Source organism: Ictidomys tridecemlineatus, chromosome 7, assembly GCF_052094955.1.
Source record: "Ictidomys tridecemlineatus isolate mIctTri1 chromosome 7, mIctTri1.hap1, whole genome shotgun sequence".
NCBI classification, from domain to species: Eukaryota; Metazoa; Chordata; class Mammalia; order Rodentia; family Sciuridae; genus Ictidomys; species Ictidomys tridecemlineatus.
In genome coordinates, this window is record NC_135483.1 from 157,232,933 (window position 1) to 157,252,939 (window position 20,007).

Genomic DNA, 20,007 nt, shown 5'->3' on the forward strand with positions numbered 1-20,007 from the left:
TGGGGGCTGCCAGCTTCGAGCCACAATGTGCACCTCAACATCAATAAGATGTTGGGGGGAAGAAAAGTCTAGGGGAGGGATCTGCTGGGCTCTTCCCTGGCTCCCAACAGGCCCACCGCCTAATGGGCGACACCTGGTAGGGTTTTTAAGCCTCCACACCACTAGGATGCGAAAGTTACCTGGAGAGGGTGCCCCTCCCCTTGGTACAGCCAGTTTCCCATGTCCCCTAATACATCCATGCAGCCCCAAGATAAAGGGACTGCAAATGACCAAGCATCAGGCAAATATTCCCCTTCTGATGAGATTTTAAGAGCACAACTAGCTGGTAAATGTCCTCCCTTAACCCTGACGAGCCCAACAGCCAATGGCATGTCTCAGTAAGGAGCATGACATAACAGTCTCATTCCTCAAAAGTAATGGGAGATAATGTTTCATCATTTTCTGCATCCAAACCTGGCCTGATTACCGGTGGGGGGAAAAAGAGTTAAAAGCCCTAGGCAGCAATTTCCCTGGCCCCGCCTTGCCAAGCTTGCAGTGGAATGCAAAGGGCAGGCTCAGTAGGAGACCTGAGACTAAAGAAAAAGAGTGTCCCTCTTACTTCTCGCTGGCTGCGACACAGAAAAATGATTTCAGGGCTCCCTCCCACTCTCTCTCTCCCCTCGGTCTCCCATGCTGCTTTACTGAAATTACTGAAATAATTAACAGCTGTGTCATTTTTTTTCTAGGACTCTTTAAGTTTTATATATATATATATATATATATATATATATATTGAGCTCATGATTTTGATCCAGTGCACATAGGTTAATGTGTTTTTCTCATCAGATATTTTATACAACTACAGATTTTTTTTTAACTTTGCTTTGTTCAGAGAACAATTTACAAAGGTTAGCTCTCAATCTAATAAGTTTTAACAATGTTGCAATGGAGATTTGCTTACAAAGCTAAAAGGCCTTTGCTTTTGTCTATGTGTGCATGCATCCATGTGTTATATACATGATATTAAAATTGGCATATTGATGATGAGCACTTGTGAATTAAAATTGTAAAAAAGTGGATTCAAATACCTTCAATTCATGTGATTTAAAAAGTTCAATTTAAATTGAGTAAACAAATGAAGGTAAAGGTACCTTTAAAATGACTAACTCACAAATTTCTCTAGGTGATCAAACCAATAAAATGTTTATTATTAAATGTCTAATATCTAGTTTCTAGTACTTTTCTTCAACAAGAGAAATGGCTAGCACTATTCAATACACTTGTCTGGTATCTTGTTTTTTACAGGAAAAATAAATAAATTAAATTTGAGATGTATGGGGTTAACATAATTGTGTTTGTTAGAGATATCTAATTAATTTGCTAAGTTAAAATGCTAATTGTTGGGACTGGGGATGTGGCTCAAGCGGTAGCATGCTGGCCTGGCATGTGTGCGGCCCGGGTTCGATCCTCAGCACCACAAACAAAGATGTTGTGTCCACCGAAAACTAAAAAAATAAATATTAAAAAATTCTCTCTCTCTCTCTCTCTCTCTCCCAAAAAATAAAAAATAAAAAATAAAAATGCTAATTGTTAAATATAACATCAAGTACTATTATCTTCTTGAATTCCATGGGATGATATACTTAAACATTATTTGTGTTTTCATGATTCTGTGTACAAAGGGTCCAAAAGTTTCAACTGTGCTTTCAATTAGAGTACTGTGAATAACATAAAGTACTTATTGTTATTAAAATGGAATAACTTGTCTAAATTCAGAAATTTCATAAGGGTTGTTTCAGAATGTGAAAAAAACAAAAACAAACAAACAAAAAAACCCCCAAGGGTCAACAGATAAGAAAGAGAAGTTAGAAGGTTCTAGGTATGGAAATATATTTAGTAGAAGGAAAAAAGTGTTTCTGGGTAAGAAAGTCTTTGTGTGATGAAATAAACAACATGGGGGTCTATGTAAGTAAAGGGCAAATTTCAACAAGTTTATGTGTCACTAAGTTGATTATATGTATGTAGAACAATCAGTTAAAGCTGATTGTTTTTCTCTAAGGTCAAATACTAATGTACTGATATAAAACCGAGGTTTAATCTATATATTAACCTGACAAGGATTTCTTAAAATATTAATTTACTCTTAACATTGTGTCTGTTAAGTTTTATTCTTTAAAACAACTAGTCTTAAAGGAATCTTAAAGGAATTAAGATCTTGGGCTAGGGCTAGGGCTCAGTGCAAGGCTCGCACATGTGAGACACTGGGTTTGATCTTCAGCACCACTTAAAAATATGTGAATAAAGATATCGTGTCCATCTACAACTAAAAAAATATTTTAAAAAATCTATACAACACTGGTTACACAGCAACAGCTGTTATTTTTGAATATTACACTACATTATAGAGTCTAAAATTTTCTTTAAAAGCTACATGTAGTTAATATAAAGACATCAATATCGTAAAATAAATATGTTCACATTTTTTAGGTAAAGCAGGAAGTTTAATAGAATATTTTAACCAAGCTGATGTTCTCCAAACTAAAGTTGTCTGTAATGGTAATTTTAGACTTATAAGAATAGCAAATTTAATTGGGAATTTATGTTCTGTAACTTAACCTAAATCTTATGTTACCTTTTACACCAGCATAAAAATGTAAATGTATTTCTAAAAGATAATAAGAGCCTAATCTGTTTAAAAGTTAATATTGTAAAACATGAAAACAATTTGCCACTTTTCCACATAAATAGAAAGTTAAAAGCTCTCTCAGCCTTTCTTTGATTCATGTTTTGAGTGTAAATTTATATTATGTTAACTCATTTTCATACAGACTCAGGAAACAATATATGCAAACTTCGTAAAACACTAAGAAAGAAGCAAAGATCTTTGAACTAGAACACTTTACCTAAGATTTGTAAAGAGCCTCACTTTACCTGAGATACGGCCCTTCCTCCCACCTTACTACACGTTAGAATGGCTCCAAAATAGGCCACACTCTAGCTCATTTAAAGTTGTGTTTAAAAGATTGGTTTTCGTTGTCAAGATTACTGTGATCTCAAACAGGGGATATAATGTATAACTCAGCCAAAATTCAAGATAGCTATTATATAAACTAAGTATATTTTAACTCTTGTTAATTTTATCTTGAATTTTGCTTATAAACTCTATAACTGTTGACTATTAATGTTTTGCAGAGGTACTGCTTCAAGAACACAAAACCTGGGTTAATTTGAGATAATAAGCCATCACCTACAGGACAGACATGATACAAGGCTAACTCCAAGTACTAATATAGACCTCAATTTAATATAAGGGGTTATGGACTGTAAGGTTATGGACATTGAAGTTAAAGCCCAGTACTCTTTATTTTAAGACTGGTAAGACTGGCTTGCTGGATGTTTAAGACCAAGGCTTAAAGATTGTTAAAATAAAAGGGCCAAGAAAGCCAATATTTGGCTCCTGCCCTCTGAGTCAGCCTGATCCAGGGAAAGAGAGAACTTCTCTAAGGAGCTTTGCAACTCTGGGCCACATGACCTCCTGATTGGGGAGATTAATGAGACCACTGGAGAATGAAAGCCAATCCATGCATCTGTTGCAAAGAGGAGAGTCATTGGAGAAAGGAGGCATCCCTGATGCTTCCAAGGGAAGCCACTTCATCAAGGAGACTCTACCTAGAAGATAGCTCTAAAAGAGCTAAGAAACTGCTCTCAAGTTCCCTAAGAGTAACCCCTGTGGGAACTCAGCTGACTCTTAATAGCAGATAGGAACAAGGTCAATTTGACCAGCTTGGTCTTGAACACCTAGAGAAAACAGTTATAACCAAAATATGGCCATACCTGGGCATTTTAGAGGAAAACAAGTGTTCTTTTAAATAGAATTCAAGATATACACTTGGGTTAGTCCCATATTCCTGATGCCCCCAAACTTCTAAGGTTTGTTCTTTACGAGGCTCATATTTGCCCTTGCCTACCAAAATTAAACTGGCCTCTGTACCTAAATTTTCCTTATTCCTCAAACTGACATTTGACCCCACAATCAAAGCCTATCCATTTCAATAATAGCCACACCAGACATAGGAAAGCCCCCAAATTGTTCCCTTACTCACAGGGCTAGTAACTCCACTGGGATTAACACAGGAGCAGTGGGATTAGGAACCTTTATTCACTATAAAATAGCACAGGTTATTGTAGATATCCAACAGGTCATTGATTGGGTACTGACTTTACAAAATCAATTGGACTCCCTGGCATCTATCATCTTGCAAAACCAGTCAGGGAAGAATGCTATTTCTATGGAAACCAACCAGGAGTGGTAAGAGACAAGGTTAAATGGCTCCAGGACCACCTGGAATAGGGAAAATAGATCAATTTACTATTACTGTTAACAGGTTTATCATGCTGATTCTCGTAATATGCACAACTATGGGCATGGTAGTGGCACAGAGATTTATTGGGTCATATTCCACAGCCTGCTATTGTTCATCCAGTAACATGCTTTGATATTCTCCCTTCAATCTATCTTAATTCCACCACTTTTTTGCCTGATCCTTTGTGAACTACTGGGTCTACCCAACAATTTTTGTTTAATTACCCAGGATTGTCCTCCCGACCCCCACTTTGCATTTCTCTTGATAACACGTATTGTTACTAAACCAAGCCTCAAAGCTGGGTTCATCATGACTCTGAAGGATAGAATCAAGAGGCCAGGCTTACTTTTCTCACAGGCAAAAGGTCTCCTGCCTAGCAGGAAGTTAATGTTAACTATTCATTAAACAGATCCCTATGCTTTCACCATAATCACAAAGACCCTCCACATGAATTGTTAAGGTGGACTAAATGTGTTACACCGTATCCACAAAATATTTCTGTTGCAGGAAAACAGGCTATAGATTGGGGATCTCATGGGAGAGTGATGGACACTCAAGTCTAGAGATACGGGATGGACGTTCTTTCTTGGGACTGATTTAACTTGTGTTCATAGAAATAACATTGGTTCCAATATCATAAAGTACTGGTACAATGGGGAATTATCACCTCCCCACCTGAGAAAGGAATTTGGGCCAATTCAGGGCTCCATATGGAAAATATGTTTAATTCAGGAGTCTTTTTGAGTTTGGAATGGTGAGTCTCATTATGGGAAATCAAAAACTATGATCCATCTTCATTCTTCCCTTCATAAAGAATTCTACCTCACAGCATGTATATTAAATACCTATGTTTTATTATCTGGGCCCATTGAAATACAGTATAATGCCTCACAAAATATATATTAGGTTAAATGTGAAAACTGTATGTTGCAATACTGTGTTAAATGAACCATATGGCAGAACCCAGAACAAACTGTTATGCTTCTCAAAAGACCAGTAGCTACCTGGCTCCCTGTAAAATCAAAAGAACCATGGCAGGAAACACCTTCAGTAGCAAGAGTTGCTCAGACTGGCTTGCTGGATGTTGAAGACCAAGGCTTAAAGATTAAGGTTAAAATAAAAGGGCCAAGAAAGCCAATATTTAGCTTTTGCCCTCTGAGTCAGCCTGAACCAAGGAATGAGAGAACTTCTCTAAGTTTAAAGCACGGGGCCAAGCAATTTATTGGGTTGTTAATAGCTGGTATTGTTGGTCTGGCTGGCATCATTGCCTCTGCCTCCATGACAGCAGTGGCCTTACACCAAGAGGTCCACACAATGTATTAACTTCAGCAATTCCATCAGAATTATACTGAGACCCGACAAACTCAAGTACATACAGATCAGAACATCCAGTGACTAAAAGATTCTGCTGTATGACTAGGAGAACGAGTACAAGATTTATGATGGACTCAGAGACTTCAATGCCATTATAATATTACTCATTTTTGTGTTATTAGAGTTCTATACAATGACACTGAGATTCAAATGGTGAATTTCCTAATGCTTATCTAAAGAAGTTAAAATTATAATCTCAGGTCCTGGCCATGGTTAATGCCAAACACCTGCTTTTAATAATGAAGAAATTTGGGGGAGTTTAGAAGGAATTTCTTCCTGTAACCCTTTTAAGTACTTTTCTCTGCATATAGTTGGATTACTAATCTTAACTATACTGTTAATGTCTCCCATTTCTTGCTTTGCATAATTTGTTGAAAAGGATGGAAATGATTAAGCCATCAGGAAAATATCATTCCCAAGTTACTCATGCTTGCTCTGCTCCAAAGGAACCGAATCCCTGAAATCTTGGGAAGAACACCCTAAAACTGATTGGGCCTTAATGAAAGATAATAGAGTCCTCAGCTATATTACATGCCAAAACCACTTTCCTAACACTAGGAAGTTAATCTTCACCTTTTATGCTAAAATTATTCTCTAATATTAGTAAGCTAATTGGCCTTCATTTTATATTACAAATTGTTTCCCTAACCTAACAAACCAGTTAACAGTCATGTGTTGTTATAATATCTTTCTTTTCCCTATTTCAGTTTTTCAGTTTTTTAATAAAGTGATCAGCTCAGCCACAATTGCCATGAAATTCTCAAAGCATCTCTTCTCCCACCACTTACTGCCTGATCTTCTGGAGCAACATAAAAATAATTGACATCGCTCCCGATAGCTTCTGAATATCTACCACACATCCCCCTCTGCATAACCCCCATATTCACTTCCAGGATTCTGAAAGGAAGACCCTCTCCCTACATCACCCTATCCCAGCAGAAAGCAGCTAGAGACCTCAACATCCAATTCCTTCCTTTCAGAGTCTGTAATATTAGATATGGAAAATGACAAACCCCCAAATAGTAAGGCCTGCGAAAAAGGAATAAAAAAGAAAGTAGCACACTGATGGCATTGATCCTTTCCTGGTGACAGAACCATCCCTAGAAAGCAAGCCAAAGCATTGATCCTTCTCCATATGAATCCTTTCCCAGTGACAGTATGGTAGGCCACTGAAGGGAGAAAGATAAGCACTGAACACTGACCCCAGACCCTCCAAGTAAAAATATTGCTCAGTACAAACAACTTTAAAAATTCTCACAAACCTGTTTCCTGAGTGCCCAGATTGACGGCTGACCCTAGACCCCCCATCTCACCCAATGAGACAGACCCCAAATTCTTAAGTGCCCTAGACTGATAAGCTCATTAATTAAGTCACCTTTCAGTATACCTTATGTAAGCCCAGTCCCCTCCTCTTTCCAGTGGTTCATTTTCCATCAGGAGAGTGGGTCCATTCCTGTGGTAGTGATCCCATTCCTGAATAAAAGGCTGAGATATTTCCGAAGTTTATGTCTGTGCTAATAATACCATTCTTTTTTTTAAAATATTTTTTTAGTTGTAGATGGACACAATACCTTTAATTAATTAATCAATTAATTTTTATATGGTGCTGAGAATCAAACCCAGTGCCTCACATGTGCCAGGTGAGCACTCTACCACTGAACCACAACCACAGCGCCCATTTTTTTTTTATTGAAAAAAATATGAAAGTTTGAAAAACACTCTAGGTATCAATATGAAGAAACTTCTAGTCGAGTTTAGGTTGGAAAAAACCAATAGTTTGAAAGCATACTCTCAGTGACAATATGAGGATATAAGCACTTCACTTGTAGATGGAGTGAATGAAAAACTAACACCTATGTGGGCTGATTTTATATTGAATTTGCCCTGTGATCTAACAATCCTGCCTTTGGACAAGTCTTTCTGTTTCAGGTAGTTTACAAGTGGTGGAGAGAAAACCTCTTCCTGTCTGCCTCTCTGTGGATAGCCTTCCTCTTCCCTACTAATACTGGACTTGTCCATATGACCTTCTTTGATCAAAAGGACAATAGCAAACTTGATGTTCACAAAAGATTGAAAAGTCCTTGTGCTTCAGGGCTTCCTCTCCATGTGCTTGAACCTGAGATTGCCATGAGGACACAAGGAGTACTAGCTAACCTACTGAAGGATGAGAGGCCACTTGAGAACCCTTGATTGACAGCCTGCCAAACACCAGACATGTGAGTGAGCCTATCTTGGGCTATCCAGATCCAGCTGAATTGCCAGCTGACTTCAGTCACATGAGGAGAATAACAGAAGGACATAACTGAGTTCTGCCAAAACTGCTGACCTACAGAATCTTGAGCTAATAACTACCACTTTATGTCACTAAGGTTTGAGGTAGTGTGCTATACATAGTAAAAGCTAACTGTTAAAATACTAAAGATACAATGGTAAAAATAGGACAAGGCATGTTCATTGAAGCACTGCCTTTAATAGCTAAAGATGGGAAACAGTTCAGATGTCTAGCAATTCAACAATGGTTGAATAAACCACAGCACATTCCCCCAGTAGAACACTAAACAGGTGCAACACGGGTAGTAAGTATCTCTTCATGCTCTTTTGTTTGTTTGTTTTTTACAGACACAGATTTATTTGGGAAAGCAAATACACATTTCAAGGGAAAATGTGATCTATCTTAGGGAAGAGACATTTTTTTGGGGATAAAGTAAGTAATACACATTCAAAGGAGGATTCAGTCCATCTCCAGAGGGAGAGACAGCAACTTTCTCTTCATACTTTAATGAAACACTCTTTAGCATATATTGTTAATTGAAAAAAAAAATAGGTGCAGAATTGCACATTATGCTGCTTTTTATTTAATAATGGGAGAATTTTAATATGCATTTTGCTTTTACTTTAAAAATGAAAGAATTGGGGCTGGGGATGTGGCTCAAGTGGTAGTGCGCTCGCTTGGCATGCATGCGACCCGGGTTCCATCCTCAGCACTACATACAAACAAAAATGTTGTGTCTGATGAAAACTAAAAAATAAATATTAAAAAAACTCTCTCTCTCTGTTAAAAAATAAAAATGAAAGAATTACCCGGAAAATAATACTGATTTCTTATAGGAAAAGGGAAGGGACACAGAAGCTAGATATGACTTTAGAACTATGCAAATATTTTGTACACACACACAGAGTCAGTCAACTTTTCATCACCAGGACCAAAATACCTTCAGAGGTTTAGTCCATGGTCAGCCAAGTTTATTGCTTTGGGCCCAAGGGAAGACAGATCATGGCACGGAGGGGCACTGCTCCATTCATGGCAGTAAAAGAAAATACATCATAAATAATATTTCCAGGAATCAGAAAGAGATAAAGGGGGAAATGGGCCACAAGGAAGATGAACCCTTCCAGGGCATGTTCCCAGTTATCCACCTTTTCTAGCCATCTGCTTATAGTCACCACCCAGTTAGCTTACTCATACTAGGATGGATTGATTAGTTACAGCTCTCTTAATCCAATCCTTTCTGAAAATTCCTACATTAATACAGGAATTCTGGAATGACATCTCATATTCAAACCATAACACATAAGATAAAAAAACAGTCATATATACCCAAAGTAAAAGCAAAATAAAATGAAGAAAATGAATGAAACTAGTTATGTTGGTGTCTTAACCATACAGAGAAGTATTTCAAGTATTTTAAAAACATAGCCATTTGTCTGTGCATCCTTATTGGGGAAAATTTTGGATAAAAATAAGAAGAAATAGCAATGTTTGTTAATAATTATTATTATGAATCTATTATATATATCTTTTTTGTGTTAAATACAACACATTTTTGTTAATATTTTAGAAATCAAAAAAAGATATAAATTCAAAATGCTAAATGAAGTTAATCAATTAGAATTATAAGCTTGGGAAATATTATTATGATATATTTTCTTTTACAAAGCACATTTTTGCTCTTTGACATCCAGTGTGCCACCAAAGATCCTGGTGTTTTCATGGGCCACCACCCCACCTGGTCTTACCAGTATTGTAAGAATAAGCCCTATGAAAAATCTCTACGTGTCCCTGATGCCAAGATCCACATCTTTGACCTTGGGCAGAAGAAGGCAAAAGTACATAAGTTTCCACTATGTGGTCACATGGTGGGTGTGATGAATATGAGCAGCTGTCCTCTGAAGCTTTGGAAGCTGCCCATATTTGTGCCAATAAGTTTATGGAAAAAAGTTGTTGCAAAGATGGCTTTCATCTTCAAGTGTGGTTCCGCCCTTTCCATGTCATCATCATCAGTAAGATGCTGTCCTATGCTGGGGCAAACAGGCTCCAGACAGGGTATGATCGGCTGCCTTTGGGAAACTCCAAGGCACAGTGGCCAGGATTGATATTGTCCAGATCATCATGTTCATCCACACCAATCTGTGGAACAAGGAACAGGTGATTGAGGTTCTATGGGCCGGCCAAGTTCAAGTTTCCTGACTGACAGCAAATTCACATTTCAAAGAAATGGGACTTTACCAAATTTAATGCTGATAAATTTCAAGTCCTGGTGTCTGTGGAAGCAGCTCATTCCTAATGGCTGGGGGGCCAAATCACTCATGAGAGCTTCCACTGTGTTGTCCCCTCCTTGATCACACTCACCAATAAATCCGTATTTTATTCATAAAACAAAACCAAACTGTTGAGAGCCACAGCCGAAGGGGCCCCAGCAAACTTCCAGCTGCCAGTTGATGATTGGCTCACAGCGGCCCCAGCAAACTTCTAGCTGCCAACTGATTGGCTCCTCTGTGGTGATGCTCATTGGGCTGTTTCCCCGTCCTTTCAGATCATGGAGCTGCTCATTGGGGGACTTTTTTTTGGCTCTGCCCACACGACCCAGCCAATCAGCCTCAAGAGCAGGAGGAGTGGGGGAGGTGGAGAGGCTTGTGGGAAGCCGGTGGTGGCAGTTGGGCTCTGAGGGTTTTTCTGAGGAGCTGTTTTGTTTGGCATGTGTGGTTCTAAAAATAAAGTTCGTTTCTTTTGACAAGTGGCTCCTGAATTGTGCCCAGCCAGACTGCGGCACCAAACAAAACAAAACACATTTTCTAGACCTGTTCTGAAAAGAGAGTAATGAGCCCCTAGGACTCAGATTATAGTTTCTAAATGCCATTTTCCAATAAAAGGAATACGGATTCCCCGGAGAAATGGCAAGAACTGTATAAAATGAGTTGGAAACATGTTGTTGGACCTGAAAGAAAGGAAACTATTAAAGAGTACTGGGGTCATTTAAAAAATACTCAGGAGCCAATTTGAAGAGATTCTTTCTTGCCAAAGATGGACAATGTTGTCTAACAAGATAATAATTGCAATAAATTGAAACTTATGCTCAAATTCATGAACTAAAAAATCATACCCAAACATACACACATATACAAACTTTGCAGGATGTTAAGAAACTCATTATTCTGAAAATAGGTAAATACAAAAAATAATGGAGCATTTATGCTGCCTCTCCTATAAAAACCATGCTTTGGGGTAAACTAATCGTAGATATGGAAAATTCCTTCTCTGTGAGGAATTCCAGTTAGCAAAAAGGTAATGAGAGCATCCTAATATCATTATGTTTTTATCTGTAATAAAATAATGAATCTAGAAATGATTACCAATACCTTCTAAAATCATTTTTGAAAAGTTGATGAGAGACTTCATAATAAATGGATCTACTTGATAATTCAGGATCCCTGAGAAATCACAAAGTACAATTGGCTCTCCATATTGCAGGTTCCACATTCAGTGTTTCTGCATTCATGGATTCAGCCAACCAGGGGAAAAAATATTGTGTCTGCATTGAGCATTTACAGGGTTTTATATGTCATTATCCCTAAACAATAAAGTACAACAATATTAATGTAACATTTACACTGTATTAGATATTATAAATACAGATGACTTAAACTACATAGGAGGGTTACATAGGAATGAATGGAAATGCAAGCAGAGAGATGGAAATTCTAAGAACCAAAAAGAAATGCTAGAGATGAAAGTAACAGAAAAGAAGAATATGACTGGACATGGCTGAGGAAAGGATCCCCGAATTTGAGAATATCTTAGTAGAAATAACTAAAACTGGAAAACATAGGGGGGAAAACTGCTAAGAAAACAAACAAACAAATAGAATATTCAAGAACAAACAATACATCTGTGGCACACAAAAGGTGTAAATAGGCATTATGAGATTATAAGGAGAGAAACAGAAGATATATTTGAAATAACAATGATTGGAAATTTCCCTTAACTTAGTGTTTAGATACTGAAACAAATTCAGGAAGTGCTGAGAACACAAAACAGAACAAATGCCAAAAAGGTTACATCTCAGCATATCATATGCAAAATACAAAAAGTCAGAGATAAAGAAAAAAATCCTGAAGGAATCCAGAGGGGGTGTGTGTGGGGGGAACAATCTAACCTATAGAGGTTAGGAAAAAAAACAAACAACCAACCTAACAACATAAGAGTTACATTTAATTTCTCAGCAACCTTGCAAGCAAGAAGAAAGTTTGCTGATAAAAATCCACCAACCTAGAATTCTACCCTATAAAAATATCCTTCAAAAGTGGAGAAGAAATAAGACTGTCTCAGACAAATAAAAATTCAGGGAATTTGTTGCTGGTAGACCTGCCTTGAAAGAAATATTAAAAGTTCTTTAGGATCCAGGCATGGTGGCACATGCTTGTAATCCCAGCAATTTGGGAGGCAGGAGCCAGGTCAAACTGGGTAACTTGGTAAGATCCTATCTCAAAATAAAAAACGAAAAGGACTGGGAACATGACTCAGTGGTAATACCGGTAAAGTGCCAGTGGGTTCAATACGTTGGAAAAAAAATTTTTTAAAAATTTGTTTCTTTAGAGAGAAGAAAAATGATATAGGCCAGAAACTCAGATCTACAAGAAAAAACATCGAGGAAGAAAAAGTTGAAGGTAAAATAAAAGTTTTAATTTGTCTTATACTCAATTATTCTAACAGATAAGTTTGTTTAAATAATAGCAGCAATCCTATGTTTGATTATGTTTGTAATATGTGGGTAAATGAAATGAATGGCAATAATGATATAAGCAACAGGAGAAAGGGGTTAGGATAATTTTGTTGTTATAAGGTACTTGCACACTACCCATGAAGTGGTACAGTGCTATTTAATAATGGACCTGGATTAGTTCTGTATTTGTATCTTGCAAACTCTAGATCAACCATTGAAAAAAAGTTACAAAAAAAAAAAAAAGTAACTGATAGGCTAAGAAAGGAGAGAAAATGGAATCATATTTATAGCTCAGTCAAAACCTTCTGTATCAGTTGGATTTTAGTCAGGAGACAGAAACTCCATAGTACATGGAATAAGGAGAGTTGAAAATAAAGAAGTATTAATTAGTTATAGGATATTAACTACCAAGGGGTAAACTGTAAAGAACAGAGGAGTGGGAGATGGAAGACCACCTTCTATCTAATCAGAACACCCAGGAAGGAATAAATCTAGAGTCTTTCCCTATCCCCCAGGGATGAGATCCAGATCTCCGAGATAGAGTGTGTAGTGGCTCACTGGTGACTGAAGTCTACTGAGGTGACACGGGTGGGGGAATGCCACCCAAGTTGGGACCTGCAGCTGTCCATGAGAAGATACCAGCTGGGCACCTCTAAAGCTGGTGAGTTTTCAGGACTCACTGGACTTGCCCATGTGGGTTCTGCTGAAACTGGCTGGGAGGCTGCGCAGTCCCCTGAACTACAACTGTTTTGCACTAGAGAGACAAGCAGCCTGGAGCAGTAGAACTGGTAAATCCCTCTTCCTCTTACCAAGTCCCTCTGGTGCCCTCTACTGACAAAGCTTAACATCTCGCCAGTTGGCAAAAACATGTTTCTGGGATCCTGCTGATAGTATCACATTGGAGTGAAAAAGGGTCACTTGATTCTTGGAGCTGAGCAGTAATAAATTAGTAACTGACACACATACTCAAGTATTCACTGGTGAAATGATAGAATGACTGTGATTTGCTTAAAAATAATCCTGTGGATGGAGGTACAGAAAAAAGCTTATTCATAAGATGATATTTGGTGAAGATGGGGAACTGGTATATAGGATTCATTATACTTTCTTCTATTTGTTTTCATTATAAAAATGTTTAAAATATGAGGCGTATTTTGAGCTGATGATTTATACTATAATGTGTAATACTATAATCCAACAATCTAGAACTGCTCAGGATTTGGGGGAAAGTCAGTTGTCAACCTCGTGTAACTTGAGTCAGCCCTGACTGGGAAGACAGATCTATCACTCTGGCTTATTATGGGAGAGAAGAGGATTTCTTTCTATTCAGAAAGTTTGGGGCTGGGTTTAGGAGGCCAACATAGATATAAGCATGATTTTAACACTGAAAGGGTGAAATTTAGGCAAAGCAATTGCCCTAAATAAGTTGAAGTGTTTGTTGTATTTATTATTGCACGTTAATTTCCTATCAATGAAAATCAAATAAGCACTACTGCTAGCCAGGCCTCCTCCTACCCTTACAAATTAGCAATAGTGAGACTTCATGTAAATTAGTAATTCAGACCTTGGACTCTTAAAGGAGAGAGCTGACTAGTACCTAAGAGTGTCTAGTTTAATGATTGTTTCTTTATTTCTAAGGAAGGGAGACCATGGTACCTCTAGGTTCCTCTGCAACTGCAGCAACCTAGAGTCTCTGCCAGATAGATAAAATGGTGGCCACTGTATAAGGTGCTGGCAACCTGAGGTTACCAGAGCACGCAGTTGGGCTCTGAATGGAAGCTACGGTGCAGATTGAGCCGTGGAGGACCCCAGGGCCAGCAGGGCACTTGGTCTCTATGTAGGCACGCATAAAGACACAGGGAAGTAGGAGAGACGTCTTGCTATATGGTGAGGGGCAAGGTGGGGTTTGTGGAAACTAAGGAGTTTTGCGAGTGGGAGTGAGTGAGCAGTTACTAGGAATCGTGGAGGAGGTGTTTCCCTTCCTGCCCTTTAGGTGGAGGTGTTTTTTGTGTGGGTGGGTGGTTGGGAGTGTGGTGTGTGTGTGTGTGTGTGTGTGTGTGTGTGTGTGCGCGCGCGCGCACAGGCGCCACAGCATTGAGATGTGCATGTGTAGGGACATCGGATGTGTGGTAGCAGTGGCAAAAGGCAGCTCTATCCCATGGGGAAAAAGGAGCCAAACTTCATATTTAAATCAAATATATGAATAAGTGAACATTGCTGGGTAATCAACCTGATGTATGTTTTTCCCTCTATAGTGGTTGCATTTCACGCACATTTAATTTATAGTAAACAAACAAGCCAAACAACAACAACAACAATAAAAGCAAGATAGAAGTGTGCAAGAGAAAACAGAAATATTCATTTCAATAGTGCATTTACCATGACATCAACAACTGGTGCCCTCTGAGTTGTCTCAGCTCTTCATGGCTCTCAGAGTAGAGCATCTTGTTGCTCTGTGGGATTCTAGTCCTTAAGGACTTTTTTGTTTTTAATGCAAAGCAAATGTCTTATCCAGACCTCAATGAAGAATATCAGTGTTTCCCTCTCTTTTCTTAGGAAAATAAAATTTTGAAAATTATATGTTGCACCTCTCTGCTACATTAAGTGGAATCACAGTCACTAATATCTTTTACTGTATTGGTTGGTATACACAAACTATGCATTGCAAATTAGTTTAAAGAAATTTTCAGGAAATAGTTGATACATGCTTTTATTTTATATGTTGACTTTAGGCCCTATGCCTGCAAAAAACATGACTTTCCTGTATGATTTATTTTATGCACATTGATCAGAATAAGGAACTCATTTGAATAGGGCAAATCAGTGTTGTACAGAGGCTGTGTCAAAATTCAGTATTTATCATTTCATTTCATATAAAAATAAAATAGCTCCTTAAGAGCAGGGTGGGAAGAGTATTGAAAAGTGAAGGTGAACTCTTAAATGTAGCAGCTGGGGAAGGAAGGGTCAAGGGATACGGGAAAACAACCCTCATTAGTATCTCAGAGGAAATAAAACAGTAGGGGCAGAAACATGATAGAAGGGCCACAAGGACAAAAACTTGACTATGTGAATTGTGAAGTGTAAGTCTGATTTTACCTGCTCTTGTGTGACAATTTAAATTGTTTATCACTTTGAGCCATCTGTGCACACCCCCACCCTGATGTTTTTGCCATGCTATAAAATGGTGCGAAACACCCATAGATCCAAAGCAATATTGTGTTCTCTGCTCAGTAAGAGTGAAAATACTCTTGATTCTGCCCTTTACTACCTTTCCTTCCCCCATTGCCCCCCGACCCCTCATTGGAATTAGCAACACTTCTGGGGTTTCCAGCTTGTCTCTGTTTAGTGTTGATTGGAGGCAGAAGAGCCCCCCTGGGCATTGCTAGTGCTCAGAAGCATCTGGCAGTGCAGGACCAGCTGGTGAGACTGCCTGATACATGTGATTGCAGGGGGAACGGAAGGTGGTGGGAAACGGGAGAAGTGTCCTCAGAGGAAAAGATCTGTGCATGTGGAACGTGACCCAGAACAAAACCTTAGTTATCAGGGTGAGAGGAGGCCTTGAGCACAATGCAGCGACTGTTCCTAGAATCTCTCCTTGGCCCTGCATGCTGTCTGGATCCCAGGGAAGGGGACAGCTGCAGAGATAAGGGAAAGGGCTATTGCACTGAACTGTGTAACATTTTGGAGCCCAAGGTTGCTTTCAGGTTTCTTCAACCCTGGGTCAAACACTGCTGGGCCCAAAGGACAGGGAGAGTTTCTTAATCCACCTTTACTCCCAGACTCATTTGAGAATGCATTTAGGTTGCCAAGTGGGGTGCTCACTGCTGGTCCTGAGGGAACAGCATGGCTGCTGCTGTGCTCAAAGGTTCATAAGGGGCACATGCAGAGGGGAACCTGGGACCATTGGATTGTGAGGGCACTCCCAGAATGCTGTAGGGTGGGGGAACACTTTTCAGGGAGTTGTCATGCCCAAATTGGTCCTCCAGTCTGTGTTAAACTAAAAACAATTTTTTTGGTTTCGGGATTTTCTGGCTGATGTCCTTAGAGTATGGAATCATGCAACTTTATAAAAAGTTTCAAGTCTATTAATGTGGAATAAATTTATTATTCCCTGAAACTCTACCTGTTCTCATCTGTGGGTGATTTAAACATCTTGTGTTGTATATAAGCTTGAATTTTGCGGCTTTCTTGTAACATTTTCTTTAGATTTCAGAATGTTATTAATGCAACTAATGTTTTAAAATAAGAAAATACATTGGAAGAATCCCCAACACTTTTCAAAAACAGTTTGGGAAGAAAATTTGTTTTCTAAGTTTGTTTTATGTGATTTCCACACAAACCTCCTAAAGCAAAATCAATATGCAATAAAATCCGAGGCACTGGAGCTATTGCTGTCAGTTTCTCACTAATACATGTATTAGAACAAATCCCCGGTCCTACTCCTGTGCTTTCCCCGCATTTTGTGTCCAGGTAGTCCTGGAGAAAATCAAATGTAAAAATGTCTTGCTGCATTGTGATTTCCACTTTGTATCCACCTTCCTTCTTGCATGTCTTTTTTCTGCTTCCAGTAGAAATTTTGCAGAGCTCTATGATATTAAAAACAAGTAAAAAAAAATGACTTTTGAGAAGGAAGGAGAGAAAGTCAATTTACAAGAATAATTGGCTGCTTTTCCTGATCATGGAAAAAGTAGAAAAAAATGTCAGCAAACAGAGCTTTCTTCTCCATGGTTTACTTCTTACATCTATCCTGTCTTTCAGGTTGGGCTCAGGGCTAACCTCAATCCCAGAGGAGACCAACCTGTACCTGATGATCAGCTGGGCTGCTTCGAGGTCTGGTTCTTTCTCGTACCAAAGGGGATTGGGCACCTTTCTAAAATCTGCCATGCAAATACTGCTGGTTAATCACTGGCAGGTCAGGTCTACTGACTTCTTTTTCTTTTTTCCACAATCACACACAGAGCCTTGCTTCAAGCTTCCAGGAATTAATAAAGGAAAAGACAAACAGACTACCGAGATTCTAATTAACTTTGATATGGATTTATGTGTAAAGTTGGATGAGTCACTGATTTTTAATAAACGGGAGAGAAAATCTTAAAGATTAATGTAATAGCTAAGAACACAGGAACCAGAACTTTGATGCTTGCTTAATTCTTTCTCCCAGCCCATGTCATTTGGAGAAAAAAATATCAAAGACTGTTATGAAGGGGGAAAGGAAGGGGGATTATGCAAATTAAAAGTGCACAGGACTAAATCATTACTCTTGTGCAAATGAGCTTCTCCTTCATGTGCTTTTCAGAAGTGTTTTAGGGCTATGTTTGCTGAGACTATATTCCTAAAGATAATGAGAAATGGAGGCATGATGGAAAAGAGCCTGATTATAATACAAACTAATTGATCTTTCTATGTATAATAAGAGGTTATAAAAAAGGAAAGGAAAAAAATAATAAAATTGGAAGTCCAGTAAGAAGTTGACGTTACTGGTTATCTTTTATATAAAGTAACAATAATGAGTACATGTCATACATGCTTTGAGTTTCCCCCTTCCCAGAATCGGTTGGGGCAATATATCAGAAGCCAAGGCCAGTGTGGCTACTTTTCCAGTTGTTCTCTCTAGTATTCAAGGCTCCCTATTAGTTTCAGGGGACTCTGCCATCCTGCTGCCTCTTTTGCCTTGGGTTGGGGGCTATGGCACAGTGTAGGTGTCTGATTGCCAACAGAAGTTGCTCAATGTGAACTGAGAATCATCAGCTCTCTGGGTTCTCCAGACACTCACTTTCCCATTTAATGGAATGTTCAAGTGTTGACATCATCAAGGTTAAATAATTTAGCTTAAAGCTCCCTTTGGTCTGAGAGTAGAGCTAATACATATAAAGATTTATTTTGAATGTTTGTACAGATTAAGTACTCAATTTTTTCCTAACCGATAAACTGACATCCTGATAGATTGGAAGCAATGCACAAGGCCCTATTGTGTTTGATTAACCTTGACTGTGGGTGCTTTTGTAGCTTAGGCAGCTGATTTGAACAAATTTGTAATTTCACAGCCTTACAAAAAAAGTCATTAATCTTTTATCATTTTATAAAGTAGGAACTGAGTATGTATTTATGGATAATAAGGGGACATATGTAGGTTGACATAATTTATTGATACTTTATTTCACACTTGAGTTCTGTGGACAAACACTTATAAATAACATCCTGGAATATACATCTTTTCTCACCTGTACTGTCTTTTTTTTCTTTGAATAAATCCATGAGACTATATTGTCCCTGAGGCTTCTAAGAGAAGTAACTAATACTGGTGAAGGCTTTGGAGACTGTACTCTGACTTCTCTTACTAGCTGTGCAGTCTTGTGTAAATCACTTAACCTCTCTAAGCTCAACTTCTTGAGCTCACAGATGGAGACAGTATCCTACATTTGTTCTGTATTAAGTGAAATAACATGGGCAAATTGCTTAGGTCAGATAGTAAAGCTTTTAATAGCATAGCTTGCCGAAGTCTGGCTTGGCACAAATCAGGAGCCACTTGTCAAAAAGAAACTAACTTTATTTTTAGAACTACAAACGCCAAACAAAACAGCTCCAGGGAAAAACCCTCAGAGCCCAACTGCCACCACCGGCTTCCACAAGCCTCTCTCCCCCACACCAGCCTTTCAACCTCCCACAATCCTCCTCCTCTTGAGGCTGATTGGCTGGGTTGCGTGGGCAGAGCCAAAGAAGTCACCCAATGAGCAGCTCCGTGGAGGAGCCAATCAGCTAGATGTTGCTGGGGCAGCTGTGAGCCAATCATCAGCTGGCAGTCTGAAGGGCAGGGAAACAGCCCAATGAACATCACCGCAGAGGAGCCAATCAGCTAGATGTTGCTGGGGCAGTCTGAAGCTTGCTGGCAGCTGGAAGTTTGCTGGGGCCCCTTTGGCTGTGGCTCTCAACATCTCCCCCTCTCTGTTTAAACAACAAGCATGTGGCTTATGGACCGTGCCTGCCTTAGGTTGTCCAATACATATGGTCCTTACCCGTCTTCGGATGAGCTGACCTCAGGGCGTCAGCCTCCTGTCTTAGGTTGGTACCATTGTAATTGGATCTTACCCGTCATTGACTACCGGTCCAGTATACAGCCACACCTGTGGAGAGGTCTCGGGGGGGGGGTGAGGTTCTTTGCCTCACCTCTGTTGACCCTCAAATTTTAGCTGAATGATCATGACAAGCAGAAGGGAGGAAGATATACCAAGTCAATTGACGGCTCCTTTTGGGAAAATTGTACCACCGATGATATCATCAGCAAAAATACC

General features: G+C 38.9%; 1 pseudogene; it reads left to right on the forward strand.

Moving 5' to 3' along the window:
* The first annotated feature begins 9,707 nt into the window (after positions 1 to 9,707).
* On the forward strand, positions 9,708 to 10,337 carry LOC101964550 (large ribosomal subunit protein uL16-like; annotated as a pseudogene).
* Positions 10,338 to 20,007: the final 9,670 nt, after the last annotated feature.